Consider the following 25,211-nt stretch of genomic DNA (forward strand, 5'->3'; position numbering starts at 1 on the left):
AGAAGAAATGGGACAAACTATCTATCATCCACAGATCAGCCAGTCCAAGATATGCCAATGTGGCACTTCAGTTTAAGAGTCAAGAAGACACAGTGGTAGAGGAATGTATTTACTGCAAATTCCTGTCTTGAGACCTTGGGAGGAGAGAAGCATATGCTCCGAGACAGATAAGAATAGACAGCCTTTTCTTGGTTGAGTGGTTAGCTGGAGGAGCCAGGCTACTTCTTTCTGCAGTCATCCTAGGAAGATCCCAGCGTCAGCAGGGCCCAGCTACATGCTCTCTTGCTTCCTCCCCACTCATCGATGCCACCCCTTTCCCCTCAAAGGACACAATGCAAAGCCTCCTCTGTGTGGGACGACATCAGAAAATGGGGAAGATAACTGGGACAGGAAATGCTATTTTCGTCCCTACTGCCAAGGGCAAGGGCGGCTGACAACTCAAGTGGAGAGAGGTAAGGATATCCTCACACAAGGGCCCCTCTTATAAGGATAAGGCTTTGCAAGTACCTCTGACCCCCTCCCCCACTTCTCTCCAAAATAAAGGAAAATAAATCATCCCGAGCAAGTCTGGAAGATGGGCCCATGTGACTGGTATCCTAGGCAACTCTGATAGCTTACTGGTATTCCAAGCAGTAACTAAAGCATTCTCTCTCCAAGGTCTGACGAAGGGAAGTCACTTGGCTGATGGATTATTTCAATGTATATTTACACTCCTTGCCTACAAGTTCAGGAGAGGCCTCTCTCTTAATGAAAAAGACCTTTCTGCATCCTCCAGGTTTAGCCATTCACCCACAATTCATGCCTCGCTAATGGGGACCACCTGCCTCTCCTGGCGTACAAAGCATAGCTGTCGCGAGGCTATTATGCATGTATGCTATCAATTTTTCAGCCCAAACACAGATGTCAGTTCTCACAGCCTGGTAAGTATAAACCTCTTAGATGAAAAGGAGTAAAAGTCCTGTCCCCCACAAGCCCATCGGCCTCAGAAAGAGGGATGCTTTCATGACCATTTCCTAGTCAGGATGGGATGCTTCAGAAGTCTACTGTCATAAAAAGCCAGCATTTCCAGAACACGACAATGTAAAGGAACTAGTTTTCCAAGTGCTTTCACTTATTTTATTGTGTCCTCCCAGCAGCCCCACGAATTAGGCAGAACAGGATTATCACCTCCATTTGAAGATGGCACAACTAAAGCTCAGTGTTTTGTTAAGTGCCCAAGGTCACCCAGCTAGTAAGTCATAACGGTTGACAGAACTTGGACTGGCTTTGGCCAGTGCTTTCCCCTTTTCCTTTGAGCCAGCCTCAACTTCTGTCCACTGCAATTAAACGCAGCCTAAAGGGATTGAAGTGGGTTGGCCTTATGGCCCCCAAGGCTTCCATAACTTCTGCAGCTCATGGCAGAATTTTTCACATGTAATTTTTATGTGCCTAGACACACGACAAACCTCAGAAAAGAAACTGGCCCTATCTGCATAATTTCTGGGGAAAATGCTCTGCTCCAGTTACAGCAAGACAGGGAGTTCTTGTTCTAGGGGTGGCGCCATCAATCTCTGGATGCCTAGAGATGCATCCTTATCCTTATCGGCAAAGCTGCTGCAATTAGTAGACAGGACTGCACGGTTGTGAGGTCAATTTTAAAAACTGAGATATAATTTACATACAATAAAATGCAGAGGGCTTAAGGGTACATATGTTTGTATATATAAATATACATCATATAAATATACACATGCATCTCCCTGTAACCAGCACTCAAAACGAGACACTGAACATTTTCATCACCCTAGAAAATTACTTCATACTTCCTCTTCCTGTCAATCCTTCCAGTCCTTTAAAGGGGAATTTCTGACTTATCATCATTCATGAGTTTTGCCTGGTTTTGTACTTCATATAAATGGAACTATACGATATGACTTTTTAGATCATTTGTTTAGTTTGGCTTCTTCTTATTTTTAAAATAAGCAGGCACAGAAGGTACAACAGAAAGAGCACTGGGCTGGGATAATTGTCCCTGCTGAAACAAGTGACTGGATTTAGAACCAAAGGCCTCAGGACCCAATCCTAGGTCTTTCACAATGTATACATGGCCCTTTAACCAAATCTCAGTTTTCTTCTATTGAAAGATGTGAGTGTAGAACTAAAGCATGTCTCAGGTGCCTTCTAAGTCTAAAAGTCCATGATTCTTAAGTGGAATTTTAAAAACCCAAGTGAGGATGCCCATTTTAAAGTCCTTACCAAATGAAGTTACACCCTTCCTTAATTTCGATGGTGCTGCTAAGAAACAAACCACATGATTTTTAACTCCTTTCTGAACGCCGTCTTTGGAGATTAAGCTAAAGCTCATTAGGTTATAGCTATTATTTTCTCTTGACCCCATATGACATATCCTAGATTGACTCTCTCTTTATTAAAGTTAGCCCTGAATGATTCTCGGCTGTTTAAAAATCCATATACATTTTAAAGCATGGAGATTTGCAACCACCAAACTATTTGAAAGATATTATTAATAAGCCCCCATTCTCAGTGACTCTGTCCTTCCCACAAAGCCCAGGCAGCCTCTCTGAACTGAATGACACTCTCCACAACCCTGCCATAGCTGATGGGACTAAAGTGAATACCCAACTTTAGCTGAACTATTCCAGTTCTTTCTCTTGAATTTAAAAGACAGAGACTGGCTGGGCGTGGTGGCTCATGTCTATAATCCCAGCACTTTGGGAGGCCAAGGTGGGTGGATCGCCTGAGGTCAGGAGTTTGAGACCACCCTGGCCAACATGGCAAAACCCCGTCTCTAGTAAAAATACAAAAAGTAGCCAGGCATGATGGTGGGCGCCTGTAATCCCAACTACTTGGGAGACTGAGGCAGGGAGGACAGCTTGAACCCGGGAGGCGGAGGTTTCAGTGAGCACAGATTGCACCATTACACTCCAGCCTGGGCGACGGAATGAGACTCCATCATAAATAAATACACACATACATACATACATACAAATAAAAGACACAGACTAAGGGAACTGGGTGATAATGACCCTGGAGAAGTAAGATCATAGTAAGCTTCAGAGCAAATACCATGGCAAGCCAAAGATCCGCACGAGCCAAAGATATGGAGAATAAAAAACCAAGAGCCTTTCAGAGGAAGTGATTCTGCAGGAGGAATCCATAAATATCTAAATGAACTGAGGCCAGAAATCAGAAAGAGATGGAAAAGCCATTACCTGCTAACTTTCCAGATTATGTGGCTATTACTTCCTATGCTCGGGGTACCTGAAAGTCCACTGTATCCTGCCAATAAAACTCCTATAAATTAAGCTAGTCTATGTTTCTACTCATTGCAACTAATAAGCCTAAGACCACAGCTGCCCCCAAGCTCTGCAGGAACTCTAAAATGGAGGTCTGAGCAGACAGCAGCATCACTAGCATATGATGATGGTACTGGGTAAGCACTTAATTAACAATGGCTGAATTAATGAGAGCAAAACCCATGGGTTTGCTCTGGTTTGCTCTTACCCACTAGATAGGTCTGATTTGTTTGAAACAGATCGGTTATATGGTAACTTCATAGTAATCATATATCTAGTAGTAACGTACAGGTAGCCTCTTTATTTTTATTTTTTTTTTAATTTTTTTTAAAAGATGGAGTCTTGCTCTTGTCACCCAGGCTGAAGTGCAATGGCATGATTTCAGCTCACTTCAACCTCTGTCTCCTGGGTTCAAGCGATTCTCCTGCCTCAGCTTCCTGAGTAGCTGGAATTACAGATACTCACCACCACGCCCAGCTAATTTTTGTATTTTTAGTAGAGACGGGGTTTCACCATGTTGGCCAGGCTGGTCTTGAACTCCTGACCTCAGGTGATCCATCTGCCTCGGCCTCTCAAAGTGCTGGGATTACAGGCGTGAGCCACTGTGCCCAGCCCAGGTAGCCTCTTTATAGTTGATTGCTCACTTCTATATCATTATTATAGTTGATGCTCATAAGAACTCTGAAAAACATTCCTATCTTACAGGTAAGGCAACTGAAGTTCAGACGGATTGACAAACTTGTTCTCCATGTACCTCTTTCTACACCTCCCTCCTAAAAGAAGGAAGGAAAGAAAAAAAATGAAGGGAGGGAAAAGAAATAAAACTAAATCAACCCAACACATCAGAACTGGGTCTCAAGCCTAGGTCTTAGGACTCCAAAGCCAGTTCTCATCACTCTATATAATACTTCCTTAGATGATGACATTAGCTAGCAATTACATAATGCTAAGGCACTATTTTAAGGGCTTTACATATATTAATTCATTTAATCCACACAGCAATGCTGTGTGGTATGTTATTATCCCCACCTTAGAGATAAGAAAATGGAGGCACAGAGGAGTTAAGTAGAAGGCTCAGTGTCACATAGCTAGCAAGTGGCACAGCCAGAATTTGATACCAGGTTGTCTGGTGTTGCTGGAAAGCCATGAGAAAGCAGGTGGCTCTGCACCTGACCCGCAGCAGGTGCTTTGTGGAGATTTCTGGTTTGTGTATCTGAAACCAAAGCACACTGAGGCTAAGAAACCTTCACAGCAAGAACTCACCATTGTAACAGAAGACAGCTCTCCACTGTCTACAGGTGGGCCACACTCCCTCGTGTGCTATTTGGTCCTTTACAATCTAGCCATCCTGGATTACGGGCTATTTCTATAAGGCAGGCCATGTTCTTTCAATTCTTCTGTACCTCTGCCCATTCTCTTCCTCCTACTGACTGTCAGAAGAGCTCCTATTCAAGCATCAGAGCCTAGTTCAGATGTTACCTCCTCCTTGTACTAGTCTTAGCTTTCTCTACTTTCCCTGGCAAAAGTAAATAGGATAGGGGCCTCTGTGTTCTCACAGCATCCTGTTCATACTTCCGTTAATGAGTACGATTTTGTCACACTCTATTACAGTTACATATTTACACATCTCCACTAGCTCCTCCTCCAGAACAGGTATAACTCTGCAGTCTCATAACCTAGCACCGCACTTGGTGTCCAGTGAAGGCTCAGTAAGCACCTGTGTCTGCTTAAACCCAATGGCTCTGATTTCTTCCACTCCTGTGAACCAGGCTGGCTCCAAACAGACAGGGACAGGCATGAACTGTGCAGGCTGTCTGGTGTTCCCTCTGCGTCCCAATACCCTCTAACTACACAGTATTTCCATTGTTTAACGGTTTGTTTTGGCTGGGCGCAGTGGCTCACACCTGTAATCCCAATGCTTTGGGAGGTCAAGGCAGGAGGATCACTTCAGGCCAGGAGTTCGAGACATTTCTCTACAAAAAATAAAAATTAGCTGGGCATGGTGGCGTGTGCCTGTAGTCCCTAGCTACTCAGGAGGCTGAGGCAGGAGAGTTGCTTGAGCCCAGGAGTTCGAGGCTGCAGTGAACTATGATCATGTCACTGAACTCTAGCCTGGGTGACAAAGTGAGATCCTGTCTCTATTAAAAAGTAAAAATAAAATAAAAAACTGTTGTTTTCATATCAAACATTAGAATAAGTCTTACTGAAAAATCAGGGTTAGCACCCCTAACTCTAGTTGAAAGAAAGAGGAAAACATCCCTCTGCTTTTCTCCCTATCGAAAAGAAACATCAGGAGATAGGAGACTAGAAATAATTCTGTTCTCCAGATAATATTCCCAGGATAAAGGATCTCCTTATAGGGAACCCTTCCAGCACGTGTTTGCTTACTCCCTTCATTTTCATTCTAGAAAGGAAGTGGAAATTAGGTCAAAGGAATTCAGTAACATTGCAAAATTCTCAGGGTTATAAATAGCCTCTTGCTCCGCCACTCAGCAGTACTGTAGCTCAATTGCAAACCACCAGCATAAGGGAGCTGTAGTTCCATATCCAGGCCCAGAGGGCCCCTTCCAGATTAAACAACTCTCCACCCTTCTACCTTCCACTCCTCTTTAAGCATTACAGATATAAGGATGATTTGGAAAACTCAAAATGCCACAAAACAGGAGACAGGCACACACTGACCTGATGACAATTTTACTATAAGTCATAAGAATGAAAGGCCAGTTTTTCAAACACAGAGCTGGGAAAAGTAGAGAAAAATAGGAACATTAGTGTCTCCAATGGAGCAGTCTCTAAGTGGCTTCTAGAAGGTGTGCTTATAAAATCAGCACTGTTACAGAAGCCCCGTGGAGCTTTATCAATCACCCATGCAGTGACTGCTGCTTCACGGAGCTGGATTCTGAGAGCAGGGTTGGAAACCGAATCTTAAGGAATGAAGTGAAAGATGATCTCCTCCTATTAGTAAGGAATTTGGGATGAAGAATGCCAGGTTTCCAGCTCCCCTCCTTCCCCCTATTCCTTTAAGGATAAGAACGGATGTGTACTTTTTGTTCAGTTATTTGGCTTTTGATTTGGTGAAGGAGGCATGGGTAAGTTTGGTTTATGTTTCCTGCAACAGAATGCAACCTCATCAAGAAGGCAAGTTGGAGTCACGCCCTTTCTAATCGAGAACACAATCTCTATAAAGGCTTCCCCCTCTGAAATCTTCTCATCTGAGAAGTGATTCAACTTCCCTTAGTTCAGTCCACTGAATGACGATCAGACTCTGAGGTACAGAAAAGGGAGGATTTGACTGGCAGAGATTAAGGTTCTTATGTTTACTGCTGGAAGCCCTGGGAAGGACCACCATACCAACAGCAGCTGAGGTTTCCCCTTTTTGTTGAAGTATGTTAGACACAGGACTCATTCACACATGGTTAAAAGCCACAAACTTACATAGAGGCAAAGGTGTGGTGAGAAGGGGTGTGGGGGCAGGGGAACTATTTGGGTTTCTTCACCTTGATTCCTGCTGTAAGAATGGCCTGGGTCTTCTCTTATTCTGCACAGACACCTTCTGTAGTGTTCCTATACTTAAAGAACAGTGCTTAAGTAAGCTCCTTAGCAGAGCTTTCAACTTACTCCAGTTCCACAGTGGCTCTGTGGTGGAACTGGCTTTCAGATTCGCTTTTGCAGATGCCATGTTCTCACCAGACCACCTGTTCCCTGAAAAACCATGCTCTTCTGAGTCTGTATGTTTGCTTGTGCTATTATTTCCTCTTCCTTGTCCAGCTGGCAAACTTCTACTCAACCTTCAAGGCCCAGCTAAGATAATCACTCTTCTATGTGGCTTTCCTAATCCTCTCACCTCAGGGAAAATTAATTGCAGCCTCATCTGTGATCCCAGTCTTCTGTACATACCTTCATGATCCTACTGATTTATAATTCTCTATGTGCAGTCTCTTCCCTGGCTACGATAGGTGTGATGTGCATACCAGCAGCAGCAGTATCCCTGGGAGCCCAGACCCACCCAATCAGAATCTGCCTTCAAACAAGATCCTGAGGTGGTTCAAGTGCATGTTCAAGTCTGGGACATAGGCTCTAGATCAGATAAAGTCCAAGAAACAGTGGTTCTCAACTCTGGTTGTGCACCATCAACACACACCCTAGGTCATTTATAAACTCTCAGATGCTCAGGGTTGACCCACAGCTCCAGGAGAGTTGACAACCTGAGGGCAAGGACTCATGAAGCCTAAGTCTATTCCCCCATCTACTCTTCCCCCAGTTTGCAGCACACTGCCTGCCACATAGCTGTGTCCATAGAATTCCACAGGAAAATTCCCTCCAGGGTGCCTCCAGACCTAGATGCCTTTAGAAGAGAGTGAAAACACTACTGACTGAGGATTATTAATTGCCTAGAACTTTCCAAATCCCTAACCACAATGACTGAAGAGATGAATTTACAAAAAGTCAGTGTTTACAAACCACTTACCTCAGTTTTTGGAAATGAGAGGAAACAGAAACTGAGATGGAAAATACAGACGAACTTCAGAATTAAACTTTAGAAAACTGTGATTGCACAAGGAGATGGAGCTTGGGTAGGGAGGGAGTGTGGTGTGCTGGGAAGAGTCCTGGGTTACGACTAAAATCTCGGGCTGTGAACTCCTTCAATACCGACCAGAACAGCACAGCATTGTTCTCAGCGTAAAATCAGGCCAAGCCCTTTCATTACATAAATAAGGGAACTGAAGTCCAGAGAAGCTGGCAAGGCCATGCCACCAGTTAGGGACAAAAGAAGGCGTAGGCCCCCACTTCTGGTTTAGTCCTCCTCCTGCAGCACAGCTTCGCCACAAACACAAGCCTTTCTGGACCTCAGGTCCTGATCTACATGGGGGGCTGGACTAGATGTTTTTGAGCTTTCTTCCAACTTTGGCCTTCTAGTGAGGAAGTGTAGCTTAACAAGTTAGGAGCTGTGTTCTGGAGAGGGAAAGGCCTGAACTTGGATCTTAGCACTAACGATTTTCTTACCTGTAAAATGGGGATTAGCATCAACTCTACCCCGTAAAGCTGTTGTGAGCATCAAGTGGGATAATAAAGCACTAAGCATAATAGCAGAATTCTAACCGTGTGAACCTGAAGAAACTGCAAAAGCTCTGAAACCACGTTTCCCCAACACAGTAAGCCCTACCTGCTAGGCAGGTATGTTGTGTATTGTTGACAAAATAAGAGAGCATATGTGAAGGCAGTCCGGGAGGAAAGTCAATACAAAAGGCAAAGCATTTGTTGGTGTTCCACTATTATTATTACTATTTCCCAGTGGAAGAACTTTGGAAAATGTTATGATCAGTTCCAAAGCAGCAGCTAATACAATGCCTGGCAAATAAGAAGTGCTCAACAAATATTTTCTAGTGACTCACATGAAACCAGCATAGCATGCCTAATAGGGTTATAAATTCAAATGTCTTGGGCAGCCAAGCAGGTAAGTAAATAAAACAAGCAGCCTCCATGTAGGGTCTGTAACACTGCAAAGTACCACCTTGCCTAGAGGAGTTTAAATCCAACATTTTTAAAAACACATCATGCAGCTTGGCCAAGACAGCCACTTTGCAGCCTCTAGCCCATACTGATTCTGGCTCTTCATTACACCTCATGATGCCTTGCATACCATCTAGTCATTTTATGTGATCCAGTCTTGTCTTTGCAAGTATACCTGAAGCATCCTGAAGATGAAGGCTATGACATACACCGCCCAATCACCAAAAATGGCTTACAACAGTGCTGGTCACGTGGTAGATACTCAGTGAGCAATTGCTGAACTGGGGCTGTAGGCCGGGCGCCATGGCTCATGCCTGTAATCTCAGAACTTTGGGAGGCTGAGGTGGGCGGGTCACTTGAGATCAGGAGTTCAATACCAGCCTGGCCAACATGGTGAAACCCCGTCTCTACTAAAAATACAAAAATCAGCCGGGCACGGTGGCAGGCGCCTGTAATCCCAGCCGCTCAGGAGGCTGAGGCACAAGAATCGCTTGAACGCGGGAGGTGGAGGTTGCAGTGAGCCGAGATGGCACCAATGCACTCCAGCCTGGGCGACAAGAGTAAAACTCCATCTCAAAAAAAAAAAAAAAAAAAAAAAAAAAGAAAAGCCAGGCTATAAACTCAAGCCTAGTATTCTCAGCATCTCTGAGATGCTGCATGGTATGTGTTTTTTTCTATCCAGGTCCTGGGACCAGACTTAGTCCAGGCTGGGCCGAGGTATGGTGACCAGGTCAAAGGACTTGCCTTGCAGGCTTTTCTTCAACTGCATCAAATATGCTTCTTGCTGGGCCACCTTGGCAGGTGGTACTGCTACATCTGGACACATTATCTGAGCACAGAACAAGCTAGAATATGTTGTACACTGAAGTTTTTAAAGAAGTTTGGTCCTGACTTCCTGTACCCTCAAACTTCCTTTGCACCTCCTAGAGTCCGCATCAGATATATAGAAAGACCAGACTGAAGATGAACAGATAGGGCTCCTAATCTCACCTCCTCCACTTACAAACTCTAGAATTATCCCTGGCAGGCAACCTCTTTTAGAAGCTTCACTATCGATATCAGTAAAGTGCAGATAACAACAGTTATCTCAAAAGACTCTAGAGGGTATACAAAGTGTGTGACACTGTACAGCCCAATACCACAATCCCTGGCCATAGGTGGTTACTAACCACTTGAAAAGTGGCACAGGCTGCCCTCTGTGTAAAATACAAACCAGGTTTCAAAAACTTAGTACAAAAAGCAAGAACGTAAAATATCCCATTAATAATGTTTTAATATTGATTATGTTATAATAATATAATTTTGGAATATATTGTGTTAAATATATTACTAAAATAATTTCAGCTGTTCCATTTTTTAATGTGGCTACTAGAAAATTTAAAATTATATCTATAGCTCACATTACATTTCTATTAGACAGCAGCATCACTCTAGCATAGAGCCTGGCACACAAAAAGCATTCCAAATGTCAGTTTCATTCCCCTGCAGGTAGGACATCAGTGACCACGATTCACATCCCCTTCCTCTTGCCAAATTCAAACCCTGCATCTATTTATTTGGTAAATATTTATATTGCCTGGCCCTGTGTGAGATGCTAGAGATGCTACATGAAGCAAAACCGACACTATCTTCTTCGTGGACCTTACAATCTGGTGGGATGGACAGAGAAATATCAATACTTTTGTAAATAAATGTAAAACTGCAGTTGTGCAAGTATTGTTAAGGACAAGTACCCAGGGTGATAAAAGTGGGGTACTGGTCGAAAAGGCAGGGACAGGGATGCCTCCCCTGCAGAAGTGATGCTTAAGCGGAGATCTGAAGGATGAAGAAGAGTTTACAAGACTAAGCCAGGGGAGGAAGAGCAGACCAGGGAGGAGGAATACTAAATAAAAAGCCCCAAGGAAGGCAGGAGCTTGGGATGTAGAAGGAACAGAGAGAGGCCAGTGTGTGGAGAGCACTGAGCAAGCGGACGGACGAGTAGACAGACTTGGGAGAGGTCAGCGGGACCAGATCTCCAGGGCCTGGGTGAGGTTCTGGATCTGACCCTACAAAGGGGTGGGACGCCGGGCCAGTTTCATGCCCTAAGTATCCAGATCTGCTCTGCATTTCTCGGCTGGGCGCGGTGGCTCACGCCTGTAATCCCAGCACTCTGGGAGGCCGAGACACGCGGATCACTTGAGGTCAGGAGTTCGAGACCACCCTAACACGGTGAAACCCCGTCTCTACTAAAAATACAAAAATTAGCTGGGCGTGGTGGCAGGCGCCCGTAATCCCAGCTACCCGGGAGGCTGAGGCAGGAGAAGAGCTGGAACCTGGGAGGCGGAGGTTGCAGTGAGCCGAGATCGCGCCATTGCACTCCAGCCTGGGCGGCAGAGCGAGACTCCGTCTCGGAAAGGTTTCAAAAAAAAAAAAAAAAAAAAAGGAAAGGTTTCTCTGGGCACGGTGCAAGGCCGACAGGAGAAGGGCCCCGTGCCTGCGCAGGGCAGACCACTTAAGACACTGCAACTGCCCAGGCAGGAAGCGAGAGGGGCCTGAACTGAAGGGTGAGCGCAGGAGGTGGAAAGTACATGCACCGGGGTGCTACTGAGCCAGCAGGATCCACGGGGCGGACTGGTGGACGCGGGCAGCCGGGTCCAGGTTGAGCATGACCCCGGGCTTTCAACTCGTGCGGGCCCGCCCCGAGCGCTCTCCGGCTTCTTCCCAGCCCTCTCCTTGCCGCCCCTCCTTCCCACCCAACGCCTCCCTCCTTCTCCCTCCGACCGCTGCCCAGCCCAGCCCCCGCGCCTGACTGCCTGGCCCGCCCTCTTCCGCCACGCGACGCCCCTTCTGGGTCCAGGACCCGGTCTCTCCTCCCTTCCTAAGGCCCCGGCAGGGCCGCCACCCCTCGGGGGCCTGACGAACCGGCGCGGTCCAGCCCAGGCCCGCCCTCTCAGCCCCTCAGCCTCCGGAGCAGACGCTAGTCGCAACGCTCGGCCCGGCCTCTCTTCCCTGCGTCTTTCGGGCCGGGCCCCTCTCCACCGCCTGCGGCGCCCCGACCCCCAGGGCGCCCCTCACTCACCAGGGCGCAGACCTAGGCCCAGCTCCCGCTCCCGGGTCTCCGCTAGGCGGCTCCTCCAGCCTCCGCCCGCCCCGCCTTCTTGGGACCCCGCCCCGCACAGGCCGGGCCCGGCTTCTATTGCTCCGACTCGCCGTCACGCTGAACTCTCTTTCTTCAATTAGGTTGCTTGTCTGTCACTCAAGAAGGGGCGGGCACAGCTGCCGGTAGAGGGGAAAAACGCCGGCCGTCCCCGCCCCCCTAGTGGAGGCCTCTTAAAGAAACAGGACGCCTTTCCCCTGCGGGCTACAGGGTCTGAAGGAAGGTAATTTCCCAGCTAACCCAAGAGGCAGCTTTCTTTTTCCCCCAAACTTTTTTTTTCTTTTTGGTATGCAGTCCTAGAGTGAAGGAAGAGGCTTTTGTTCGCTGTGTCAAATCATAGGTTGTGAGCTCTAAGCGGGCCTCTGGTGGCACTCCGCCCTGTGCCCAGCGGGCACTTACCGCACACTCAACAGTGGGGATAGCTGTGGTTTGGGGAACTGAGTGGGAGGTGACAGTCGTGTCAGAGGCTGTGAGCAGCCGCGCTGCTCACCACCGAGTTGGAGCTAATTATACCGGCACCCAGGGCTGACCGTGGGCGCTGAGCAGAGGCAGAAGGGTACAACTCAGCTGTGCTGTTGGAAGGGATCCGTGGGAGGTGGCATTCGTCACTGCACCTGCGGATCGGAACAAGGCCGGGCACCGCGCCAAGGACTCACTCCTGCTGTCTCTCTTCATGCTCACAGCAGCCGTGTGATGGAGGGAGCACCGTGATCCCTTCGCTGCAGATGAGGAAACTGAGGCTCAGAGAGGGTCCGAGATCTTACAGCTGGTGAGAGGCAGAGCAAGATGCCAACCTATGCCTGTTGGATTCCAAAGTTTATACTTTAATCGTTCGTCTAGCAGATTCTTACAACAATCCTGGGAGGTGTGTATTCAGCTGTCCCTTTGCAGATAAAGAAACTGATACTCAGCAAAGAGACGATGTAGTGACTACCACTTATAGGCCACTGCGCAGTCTGCAAAGCAGTTTTAAATATGTTGTTTCATTTGATCCTCGAAACATCTTGGAATTAAAGATGATTTTTGTTAGTCCTATTTTACAGGTGAATAAAGTGAGGCTTGGGGAGGTTGAGGCTTAGCCATAGCTAACATTGCTAAAGCTCTGGCAGGAGTTACTCTTCCTCCTTCTCACTGGCTGGACCCAGCCTTGACCTTGTGATGATGACGATGATGTGCTAGGGGACAGAGCTACAGCACAGGAGGTGCCAAATGCTACCTGCCTACTTGGGACACTCACTTCATACTCTTATGTGAAAGCGAAATGATCTTCTCCGTTCCTTTTATTATTAACTTTGATAGCAGGGAGGGCTGTTTGAGCCAACCCTGCACTCACACAACACTGAGGAAGAAAGGCTTAAATTTTGTACCCTGGGTGCCTCAGTTTGCTTCATCCTAGTCCTGGCTCTGCTTAATAACACATTTATCCAAGGAATGAATCACTCACTTGAGAGCTTTACAAGACTGTGTCATTTTTTTTTTCCCTGATATTGCCAGTGCAGGTTCTTTGATTGCAAGTCTTAGGAATCAATTCTGGCTAAATTTACCCAAAAAAGATTTTATTGGCAGGCTAGTGTTTAACTCACAGAGGTAACAGGAAGCTGGAGAATCAGGCTTAGAAAAGGACAGAAAGTGGAGATGCTTTGAGAGTTTAGGCAGGCAAGTGAATCAATTCCATGTTTTTCTTCCCTTTCTTGACCAGAGTTTTCTTTGATGAGTCAAAGTCCCTGGAGCAAGGGTTCGATTGGCTGAGCTCAGGTAACATGTCCACACTTTAGCTAAGGAGGGCAGGCAACTTGATGGACAGCTCCACCAAGACTGCACAGAAGTGCAGAGTTCCAGATCCCTCTTCCTCCACCTCAGCTGCTCCCAGTGGGCAACTAGGTTCAGGTGCCCTGTTTTCAGGCTGGAATCAAATAGGAGGAGTACCTGCAGCTGAATGTCATGATTACACAAATGCAATTGTGTCTGGCACGTGGGAGAGGATAGTAGAGATTCTGAGCTTTGTAACCTTGCAGACCTTTGTGCTATTTACCAGCTGTTTGTCCCTGGGTAAGTTACTAGATCTCTCTGAGCCTGTCTCCTCATGTGTACAATGGGGAGAATAACAGTACCAGCCTTAATGGATTGTTTTGAGAAATGAGATCACTGTAAATATACAACAGTTAGCAAAATGTCTGCATTTAAGTGCTCAATAAATTGTAAATTATAAAATTTTAAAATTATAGTAGGCCTTCCATAAGTACTTATTGTGTGAGTGAATTATCTACCCCTCTCAGTTCTCTAATCCATTTGACTTTTGTTTGTTTTTTGTTTTTGAGACAGAGTCTCCCTCTGTCACTCGGGCTGGAGCGCAGCAGCATGATCTTGGTTCACTGCAACCTCTGCCTCCCAGTTTCAAGAGATTCTCCTGCCTCAGCCTCCCAAGTAGCTGGGACTACAGGTGTGCACCACCACACCTGGCTAATTTTTGTATTTTTAGTAGAGACGGGGTTTCACCATGTTGGCCAGGCTGGTCTTGAACTCCTGACTTCAAGTGATCTGCCTGCCTCAGCCTCCCAAAGTGCTGGGATTACAGGTATCAGCCACCACACCGGGCAAATATGGCCCATCTTTAGAGTGGTGGGGAGCTTAGAGACAAAATCTTTACCACGGTCTACAAGACCCTAGATGATCTGGCACTTTACTTCTCAGACTTAATCTATTCCTACTCTCGCCCTAACTTACTGTTTGAGTCTTACATACTAATTTCCCATTCTGTGAACACACAGTTTCTTCTCATCTCTGTGCCTTTGCACTTGCTCTTCCCTCTCCTGGAATGCTCTTCCCCCAGCTCATCACATGGCTACCATCTTCACTTTATTCAGGCCATGCTCTGTTATCTCCTCTTCCAAGTCTTCCCTGACAGCACTGTCTCCTATCATCCAGCCGCTCCACCCTTCTCTTCCCTTAACCTGCTCTAGTCTTCTCCCTAGCACTGCATGTCATATTACTTTGTTTTGTTTTCTGACTTCCCCATTAGTTGTAAGCTCCATGATGGCAGAGATCTTGACTGTCTTGTTCATAGCTGTATCTCTGCTACCTAGAACATATCTATTATAGTACATAATATGGGGTCAATATCTTATTTTGACCATGTAAAATAATGGTTGCATCACTGAGTAAACAAAAATGACCTATGGGTAAATGGAAGGTCTCTATGAACTTGACTTATACTTAAATCTTTCTAAACAGTTACAGATTAATCATGGCCCTTCTCACATAGAATTATTGTCAAATACAATCCCTGCCACCACAACAAAAGGCTTTTTTGTTTTGTTTTTTTTGAGATGGAGTCTTGCTCTGTTGCCTAGGCTGAAGTGCAGTGGCGTGATCTCGGCTCACCACAACTTCCACCCACTAGGTTCAAGTAATTCTCCCGCCTCAGCCTCCCAAGTAGCTGGGATTACAGGTATCTGCTGCCACACCAGGCTAATTTTTTTTTTTTTTGTATTTTTATTAGAGACGGGGGTTTCACCATGTTGGCCAGGTTGGTCTCGAACTCCTGACCTCAAGTGATCTGCCCACCTTGGCCTCCCAAAGTGCTGGGATTACAGGCGTAAGCCACTGTGCCCGTCCCAAAAGGATTTTTACATGGTAGCTCATAAATGTCAAAACCTTCATTTATCTGCTAAAGGAAATAGAACTAGCATTTATCATGGGTTTACTATGTGCCAAGAGTTATACTGGAGGCTGTTATACACATTACCACACTTAAAACTGTCAACTTTCAATGGCAGATTAGTGTGCCCATTTTGCAGATGAGAAAGATTGAAGATTAGAGATGTGAAAAGCTTGCTAAGGCACCTCAGCCTGGCTGGTACTCAGTCAGTCCGACTTTCTGTTTACACCACTCAGTGGAAACAGCATTCCACTGCGCATTTAATTCTTCATTTTTTTCACACTTATTAATCCTGGATATAGATGAGACTATGTATTAAGGTCTTTACATGATTTATCTCATTTGATCCTCATGTTTCTACGAAGCACATACTGCTATCACCTTTATTTTACAAACGAGGAAACTGAGGCACAGAGACTTTAGACATTTGCCCACGGTTACCTGGTTGAGTGGTGAAGCCAGTATTTAAACCCGGCTCTATTTAATTTCAAGGCCTCTGTCTTTTCTGCAATAGCGCGCTGTCTCCGTTAAGACCACTCTCTGCCTCAGATAGAAAGAGAAGAAAAATGGCTAAAACAGGCGAATAAAGTATCATTAAGAAAATTCATGGTGACTTGGTTCTTGAAACGGGAAGCAAAAGGGCAGGAGGCAGCCAGCCAGTCTAGCACCAGCGCTTGCAGGCTAGGGGTTCACATAACTCACAATAACTTAATTTTCGAAGATCGTTCTTCCAGGAACTGGGGGGCGGGGGACGTGGTTATGGTGTATTTGTGTGAGTGGAGCCCAGGAAGGGGCCGGACTCTTGGTGAGCAGTGGCTGTCAGCCCCTGGAAGGCGTGCTCAAGCCGCCTGCGGGAGACCAGCGCCCTCTGCTGGCATCGGAAGCCACCTTCCAACATCAAGCAAGCCGGTTGTATGGGGGGGGGGGGGGGGGGGTGTGTGTGTGTGTGTGTGTGTGTGTGTGTGTGTGGTGTGTGTGTGTGTGTGTGTGTGTGTGTGTGTGTGTGTGTGTGTGTGAGTGATTGGGGAAGCAATGAGATTTGAAAATTTGTGTGTGTGTGTGTGGGGGGGGCATTGGGGAAACAATGAGATTTGAAATTTTTCATTTCTTTTTTTTTTTGAGACAGCGTCTCACTCTGTTGCCCAGGCTGGAGTGCAGCGGCGCGGTCATGGCTCACTGTAGCCTCAACCTCCTGGGCTCAAGCGATCCTCCTGCCTCAGCCTCCCGAGTAGCTGTGACTACAGGCGCGCGCCACCATGCCCGGGTAATTTTAAAGTTTTTTGTAGAGATGGGGGCCTCACTATGTTGCCCAGGCTGGTCTCGAACTCCTGGGCTCAAGTGATCCTCCTGCCTTAGCCTCCCTAAGTTTTGGGATTACAGGCATGAGCCACTGCAGCTGGCTGAGATTTGCAAAATTTCTAATGCACACAGTAAATAAAAATAATAGCTGCCACTTAGCAATATAACATTGGGGTGGGGATCAGGGGCTGTTTAAGGATTTTACATTAATTTATTTACTCCTAAGGACTTTACATACTGCATCTAACTTAACCTTTACCCTGACCCCCTGAATTAGGAATTATTGTTAGGACTTCGATTTTTCACACGAGGAAGCTGACAGAGAGATTAGGTCATTTGCTGTACCGCTATTAAGTGGCAGATCAGAGGCTTGAACAAGTGGACTCTGACCTTCCAGGTCTGTGCCCTGGAAATGACCACGTTGCCCTTCTTTGGGTCTGGAGTGCCCCCTGGCAAGTCTCCTTGTACAGAGCCTCACTCAGAGCAGACACACAGCAAGGGCTCAGTGCTTCTGAAAATGGTAACCAGGCTGGGACTTGGTGGTGAGTTTGCTGCTTTTTGTATTCAAGCTCAGGGAGGCTGTAGACTCACTGGGTGGCTGGCCTTAGAATCCCCTGCATCTGTCTGAACCAGAGACAAGCCCCCAGCCAGTGCTCAGCTTGGCCCTTGGGATCTGCTTGTCCAATAGTAACAACATTACAATAGTACAACATTTTGTTTGGCTACAACAAAGCAGACAGTCCTAATGAACAATGCAAAACATTTAGCACCCAGGGAGGCACCAGTACTGACAGATCAGAACAGACAGCACCCCCCCCCCGCCGCCCCCCAGGGTCCCAGGAGACAGTCCCTCTGCCTCCCCCACAGTATATCCAAGGCTTTAACCCTTTTACTTACTGGAATGTGGGGCATTGGAGGTGGAAGATGAGGTCAGCGTTGCTGGGGAAGAGTGGTTTGAGGCAGCTACTATTTACCAATGAATATGGAAGAATTTCAATATTTTAACAGTTGGTGTGGCTATGCTGGCTGAATACTGCCAACCTTACTGTGGGTCCTGCGGTAATAGTAGGAACTAACTCATGGGTCTGGTGCAGGGGTTACACAAAGAAAAGCAAGTAAAGTTCCTGCTTCTACTTCAGAGAGGTATTCAGTCAATGAGAGTTGGTCTTAATGGCCTGAACAGATGTGTGTGTGTGTGGGGGGGGGCGGTTGTTGGGGTGGGGAGAATGAGCTAGTCTTGCTGACTCCCGACCCTGTCTCACCATCCATTGTGTTCATCCTCTTCAATTGTAGCTGAGTCCTGGAACCCAGAGCCTGGGGCGGGTTTGGGGGTTCCTTAACCGGTGTATGGTCACTTTGCTTCACTAGACACCTCCCTGAGTGTCTACACTCAGTTCTACAGAACTGGCTCAGTTTGTCCAGAGCAGCTGCCCATTTGTTGAAAAGTTGAGGTAGCCATGATAGAGGAAGTGAAGGCCTGGCTGTGGAGGGCTGGCTGCGGGAAGTGACCATGAGACGAGGCTCTGGTTTATCTAGGAAGACCTCTACATATGATCGTCTATCTATTCTTTCCACAAACATCTGTTGAGTGCTCCGTGTCTGCTAGCTAGTGGCTGTATGTTAGTGATCAAAACAAACATGGTCCCTGTCCTCCTGGCATTCACAGTGATACAGGGGAGACAGACAGCATATAAAGAAGCAAACAAACATATCAGTGTGACTATAAACTGTGATAAATGTAATAGGAAAATGGTTAGGCTCACCTCCCTACATTCCAGCAATCAAAGCAGGAGGAGAGCGTAGTCATGGAGGTCCTCCCTGTGGAGGTGATGATTCTATTGAGACCTGGTAGATGAATAGGAGTTTTCCAGGTAAGAAGTGAAAGGTGGGGTGTTCCAGGTAGAAGGAACAGCAAAAAAAAAAAAAAAAGACTTCAACTGGGTGGTTGGATTACAAAAGCAGAGAGAAGAGAAGAAGAGAAGACAAGAGAAGAGAAGAGAAGAGAAGGGTTAAGGAGAAGGCAGGCAGCTACTACTAAGGGCCTTGTTGGCCCTGCTGTGGAGAGGGTTAGTTTTATTCTGTGTATAATAGGAATCCATTGGAAGCTTGCAAACAGGGGAATGACAAAATCTGATTTAAGTTTTGAAAAATATCTAGTTGGTTGCTGTGACCAGATTGTGTTGAGACTAGCTTGTAGAATACAAAGATGGAAGCAAGGAGTCCGAGTGGGATGTGAATATTAAGAAGCCCCCACCCTCATAGGAAAAGACTGATTGTTCTATGGCCTTAGTAATGAGTAAACACCAGAACTGGTCTTAAGCCTAATAGGTTAATGACAACTCATCTCACTGAATCTGCATCTGAAACCAACCAATCAGTGATAGTCTGTGCTTTGAGAATCAGCCAAGCTGCCCCAGATTCACTGCAGTGAGTATGTTTCTCAGGCTGGTGTCACCCCTCTCTCTGCGTGGAAACCAAACTCATCCCCAAACAAATTATTCCCCAAACCTATATAAGATTAACAGTTTGTTTTGCTCATCCAGACTATACCTGACCATTGAAGGGCTCCTGTGCTTAAAGAAGCAAGAAATGCAGCTGGTTGCAGACACTAAGGGGTGGTTTTATCCTCCAGTAGAGGTTACCTTAGGCTGATCAGGCTGCTACAACAAAATACCACAGGCTGGGTGGCTTATAAACAACAAATATTTATTTCTTACAGTTCTAGGGGCTGGGAAGTCCAAGATCAAAGTGTCATCAGATTTGATGTCTAATGAGGGCTGCCTTATTAGTTCACAGATGGCCATCTTCTCACTGTGTCTTCACGTGGCAGAAGGGGAAAGGAGCTCTCTGAAGTCTCTTTTTTTAAGGGCACCAATCCCATTCATGAAGGTTCCACACTCATGACCTAATCACCTCCTAAAAGCTCCACTCTAAATACAATCACATTGGGGATTCGTTTTCAACATATGAATGGGCAGTGGGGTGGAGGGTAGGGGGCACATGAAGCAGTTATTCAGTCTATAGCAGGAGTCTGTACAGTCATCCAGGCTATGGATGGTGGTGGTCTGTTCTCTTGTCACTGCTGAGGATGTCATCCTGGGGTTTATTCTCTGACCCTCCCTGGGCCAGGTGCCTATGGCTGACAAGCCCTTTTCTGAAGGACATTATCTTTCTTTGAAGATTTTATGTCTTTATTTAGGTGTACCGTTGCATCTTGTCTCAGGGGATGTTCTGCCCCCTCAAGGGAATGTGTCATTCGGGGTTGAGTCAGGAGAGAGAAACCACACCAGTTATTTGAACAGACATAAGTCAATATAAAGAATTGTTAACCAGGTATAAAGTTGTTAAGTAGGTCTCTGGAAAGGATCAAAAGAACTCTAAGGTCTCATGGGGGTAGCGACTGCAGAAAGCATCTACCACCTCTAGGGCTGAAAGAAACAAAGAAAAGACATTGAAATTATTAAGACTTAGAATCTGGTCTGCAAGTTTTGAAGAAACTTGCAAACTGGACTCAGCTGGTGTTACAAGAAGACACTGCACCGCTGTTGCCAAGGTGAATAAGTGATGCTCAAAACAATTCCACAAAAAGCAAACAGGAAAGAGCAAAGCCTTTTCCTCTTCTAGACTTGTAGCTCCCTTGAGCACTCCCATTAGCAGAGACTAAGAGAGCTGCTGGTGAAGCAGAAGTGCAGTTTTTCAGAATTCCAGCTCCAGCACCACAGACCAGGGTATGGAAAGGTAGGTTTGGAGCTGAGAGCCAGCAGCTTAATAACTGGAACAGGGGACATTATATTTCTCTGTTTCTATGCCGTTTTTACAAAGCGTTTAATTATCAGAGGTCAGCCTCATTTCTAAAATTTGGGGGACTCATCTCATTGTCACCTCAAGTGCTTCTCTTAAGTTGCTTTCCGTTTGGTTGTGGGAGCAGATGCATGTACAATCAGCTGATTCTTAGCAACATGTGATGCTTTTGGTGAATGAAGGGCCGGAGGAAGTGGCGGAATGTGGGGACATGTGGGGACAGTTCAGCCTGAATGGTTCTAATCCTTAGAAGTGGCACAATGCATTTGTACTAGGCATTGAAGCATGAGTGATGAGTAGAATTCCAACTGAGTTGACAAAAGAGTCACTGTAAGGTCCATTTTACAGAAGAAGAAACTGAGGCCCAGAGAGTTCGTTTCTGGAGTCACAAAGAACCACGTCTGTCCATCCAACTGCTTAGCCTGGAGTCCTAAACCATTGCCCTGTGACCACAGCTTGCAATTTCTTCAGGTTTATCATCCTATAAAACTGGAATAATGATATTTGCCTTTTGGGGTAGTGGTGAGGGTTAACTGGTGTCATATATTAAAAACATAAACCCATTTTGGAAGACAGATGCTGGGCACATTTCCACGCCCACTCACCAGCCTTGCTACTTGTAGTTCAAATTCGTGCCTCAGCAAAGTTATAAATCAGTCCATGTCATAGATCTGAAGGTAGGAGGGGTGGTGGCGTTCTTACATAGTTGAAACCAAGAACATAAAATCCTTGAATGTCATTATCTCAGTGAATGCTAATAATAAGGATAATGATAATAATGGTAATATGCTTCCACTTAATGAATACCTACTATGTATGTGCCAGGTATTTTACATATATTATATCACTTTTGCCTATTCGGCAAATAGGTATTTAGTGTGCAACACATGCCTGGCATTATGTTAACGCTAACTGCCATAATGAAACTGAGTGTAGGTCTTATCATTCCTGTTTAACAGATGATGAGGTTGAGACTCACCCCTCTGGCCTCTTCTCACTTGTACAACAGGGACAATAATAATCCTACCTGCAGGATGCATCAGGGAATACAGTTCATATAGCATATTGCCTGGGACATAGCAGATACTCAATGTATGCTTGTTACTTAATAGATTAGCACTACTATTTCTGCTAGTGCAACCACTGCTCAGGGTCACAGAGCTAGCAAATGGCCTATCTGACTCCACAGCCTCTGCTCTGTCCCCTCTGTCATGCTCTTTATGCTACGTCAGTCTTTCTACTATGGCTGCCTTCCCACAAAGGCAGGCCTGGCTTTACTGTAAATTCTGTTGGAAGAAAAGGAGGAGCAGCCAGAGGGCACCAAGTCACAGCAGAAACAGCTGTTTTGAAACAGAGGCAGGTCCCAGGAGTAGCTATTATCATTTTTTTCTCATAAAAGTGATCTACGGATGATTGGGTCAAGATGGCAGATGGGACACCTAACGGCAGCCTCGCCCAACCCCTAAATATCTAGAAATAACAGAAATGTGTGTGTGTGTGTGTGTTCCAAAACCATATGGAAAATCAGGAAGGCATATGTCTCCAGTGGTTTAGAAACTACAAAAGATGAGATTAAAGAGAAGTGAAAAAAGCCTCAAACACACCAAGGCAGTAACTAATGGGTGTCATTCCAAGGGTGGTACATACCTAGAGCAAAGAGGTTGGGGACATAGGGGATTGATTTGGAGCAGTGCAATAGAAGCCGTCAGGCATGGTGACCAGCTCCCTCCCATCCACCCTGCTTTGGCTAAATAGTAAGTTACATAAGTGTCTCCCCACAGATGGCAGCAGTAAGTCTGAATACAAAACTGTGTCCTGGGTGAGCAGGTTGAGAAACAGAGGTCTCCAAGTCCAGAAAACAAATTTATATTCTATCCCTGGAGTTAGACTGTGGTGAACAGATAAAGCACTTTCAGATAGGCTGACAGGAAATTTTAAACTTCAAAATAAAAACATAGCCAAGAGTCACCAGATATTTGGAAAACCCAACACATGAAACAGTAACATCAAAAACAACAAACCAAAGAACTTACACCTGAGGAAACAAAGAGAGCAAATAGAACCAGACTATGGAATAAGTATCATTATATACCTTGGACAAATGGCAGAGCCTACTGTATTCATATTTTAAAAAAATAAAAAATGCATCGAGGTTTTAGAAATTAAAAAAATTATTCTTGAAATAAAAATCTCAATAGATGGGTTGAATAGCAAAATGGATCGAAGAGTATATCAGTGAATCAGAATATCATGCTAAGTAATTCTCCCGGAATGCAGTGCAAAACAATAAATAGATGGGTAGAATGAACAAAATGTTATGAGACATGAATGACAGATGTAAAAGTTCCACTATCTGCTTAATGTGAATTAGAGGAGAGAAGAAAATTAAGGAAGGAGAGTGCCTAAAACAAGGCAAAAATTTAAGACAATTTCTTAGAAATTGGAAATACTCACATTGAGAGGAACCAGTGAATATTTACAGGAAGAATGTAAAAACACTGACATGTAAGTAAATCATGATGAAATTTCAGGACATTAAGGATAAGGAGGAAACTCTGAATGTTTTCAGAGTGAAAAAAAATTAGGCAGGATGGAATAAGAAGAAGATTGACACCAGACTTTACATTTGCAACATAGTAAGTAAGAAAACAGAATAACATGTTTAAAGTTTTCTGGTGAAAATACTTGTGAACTTATGATTCTTGTTAAAGCGAACTAAATATGGCCTGAGAAGGACTCCATACTTGTGGACTAACCATAACCTAACTTAATAGACAAGATTGAAAACCTAGCTTAGGAGTATGCATCTGTAACAGTAGCTGAGTCGTGGCCAATCCCAGCAGCCATACTCCAATCACTCATATGCTGCTCCGTGTTCCAACTGTGTTCAGATAAGTCAAAGCCAACCTGTAACCAATCTAGCTGTTTCTTTTTCTTTCTTTTTTTTTTGAGACGGAGTCTCGCTCTGTCCCCGAGGCTGGAGTGCCATGGCGCGATCTCGGCTTACTGCAAGCTCCGCCTCCCGGGTTCACGCCATTCTCCTGCCTCAGGCTCCCAGGTAGCTGGGACTACAGGCGCCCACCACCACGCCCAGCTAATTTTTTCTATTTTTTAGTAGAGACGGGGTTTCACCGTGTTAGCCAGGATGGTCTCGATCTCCTGACCTCGTGATCCGCCCGCCTCGGCCTCCCAAAGTGCTGGGATTACAGGCGTGAGCCACAGCGCCCGGCCTGTTTCTTTACCTCACTTTCAATTTCTGTGTGTCACTTTCCTTTTTTTGTCTATAAATTTGTCCTGATTATGAGGCATCCCTGAAGTCTCTCTGAATCTACTGCAGTTCTGGAGGCTCCCCGACTTGTGAATTGTTTTTTCTTCTTGCTCAATTAAACTCCATTAAGTTCAATTTGAAGTGTTCTTTTAACATTCTTTAACCAGCCAAACTGCAAGTGAATGTGAGGACATCATAAAGACATTTTAAGACACACAAACAGATTCAAAAAGTTTATAATTCACTGTCCACATAGAGTAACCTTTCTCAACAGGGTACCACTGGCATTTGGGGTGGAACAATTCTTCATTGTGTAAGACTGATCCACACATTGCAGGTTACTTAGTCTCCTTGACCATCATCCATTAAATGCCAGTAGCATTTCTCCTCCCCGTGACAATACACAGCAGCCCCACATTTGGAGGGGGTGCTGTATCACCTCTGGTTGAGAAACCATGGTGTAGAAAATATATTCAAAGAGAAAATAAATCTAGGAAGAAAAAAAGGGATATAAGAAGCACAGGTGAGCAAGAAAATCAGTAAAGTTTACTTTTAAGTCTAAATAAATTATAACAATAAACCTATAATAATAAACTAAAATCTGAGATAACTCAGGATGGAGAGTTATGAAGTCTGGAAAGGAGGTAAGAGAGAGAAGTAAAAGCATGCTAGGAGCCTCATTTTATTTATACAATTAGCTCTGGATGTCAATTAATAATATGTGCAACTATGTATATAAAAATACAAAGATACAGAAACTAAACATATACTTTTCAAGTCATTAGAAGAAAAGTTAGTTGGGAACAAGTAAAATGCTAGCAGCTAACCAAAGATCAGGGATGAAAAAGAAACACAAAAACAGCATATAAAATAGAAAGCACAAGGTAAATTGGTAGAAAATGTGCAAATATATCAGTAACCATAATAAATATGACTATATCAAATTCGCTGCTAAAAGACAGTGACTTTCGAATTGAGTTTAAAAAGAGTCAAACCGTGTGTTGTTGTATAAGAGACAGTAAAACACAGTAATATAGAAAGGTTGAAAATAAAGAGTTGGAAAAGGTAACTGGGAAAATGCCAGGAAAAGGAAAGCAAGTGGTACAAGCAATCTTATCATTTGACAAAACGGATTTTAAGAAAAAATAATCATTGTTACTCAAAAAGACAAAAAATAATATTTCATAGTGATAAAATACTCAATCTACTAATCAGTTTAGCCTTATGCTTGTGTGTGCCTAG

The 25,211-nt window shown here is 45.1% G+C and overlaps 1 protein-coding gene and 1 long non-coding RNA gene across 3 annotated transcripts in view; one reads left to right on the forward strand and one right to left on the reverse strand.

Moving 5' to 3' along the window:
* The window catches only part of ELMO2 (engulfment and cell motility 2), a 40,584-nt gene extending 28,646 nt beyond the window's left edge, over positions 1-11,938 (reverse strand). The window contains exon 1 of one of the 2 annotated variants that reach the window (XM_063802565.1): positions 11,866-11,938. The gene's annotated coding sequence lies outside the window, so the exon portion shown is untranslated. The remainder of the gene's footprint in view (positions 1-11,865) is intronic. The other variant, XM_063802566.1, reaches the window with a different exon arrangement.
* Positions 11,375-14,165, forward strand: LOC134809139 (uncharacterized). Its single transcript, XR_010154037.1, has 3 exons — positions 11,375-11,444; positions 12,027-12,166; positions 12,627-14,165. It is a non-coding gene; the product is annotated as an uncharacterized LOC134809139 (long non-coding RNA).
* Positions 14,166-25,211: the final 11,046 nt, after the last annotated feature.

This window comes from Pan troglodytes, chromosome 21, assembly GCF_028858775.2.
Source record: "Pan troglodytes isolate AG18354 chromosome 21, NHGRI_mPanTro3-v2.0_pri, whole genome shotgun sequence".
Classification (NCBI taxonomy): Eukaryota; Metazoa; Chordata; class Mammalia; order Primates; family Hominidae; genus Pan; species Pan troglodytes.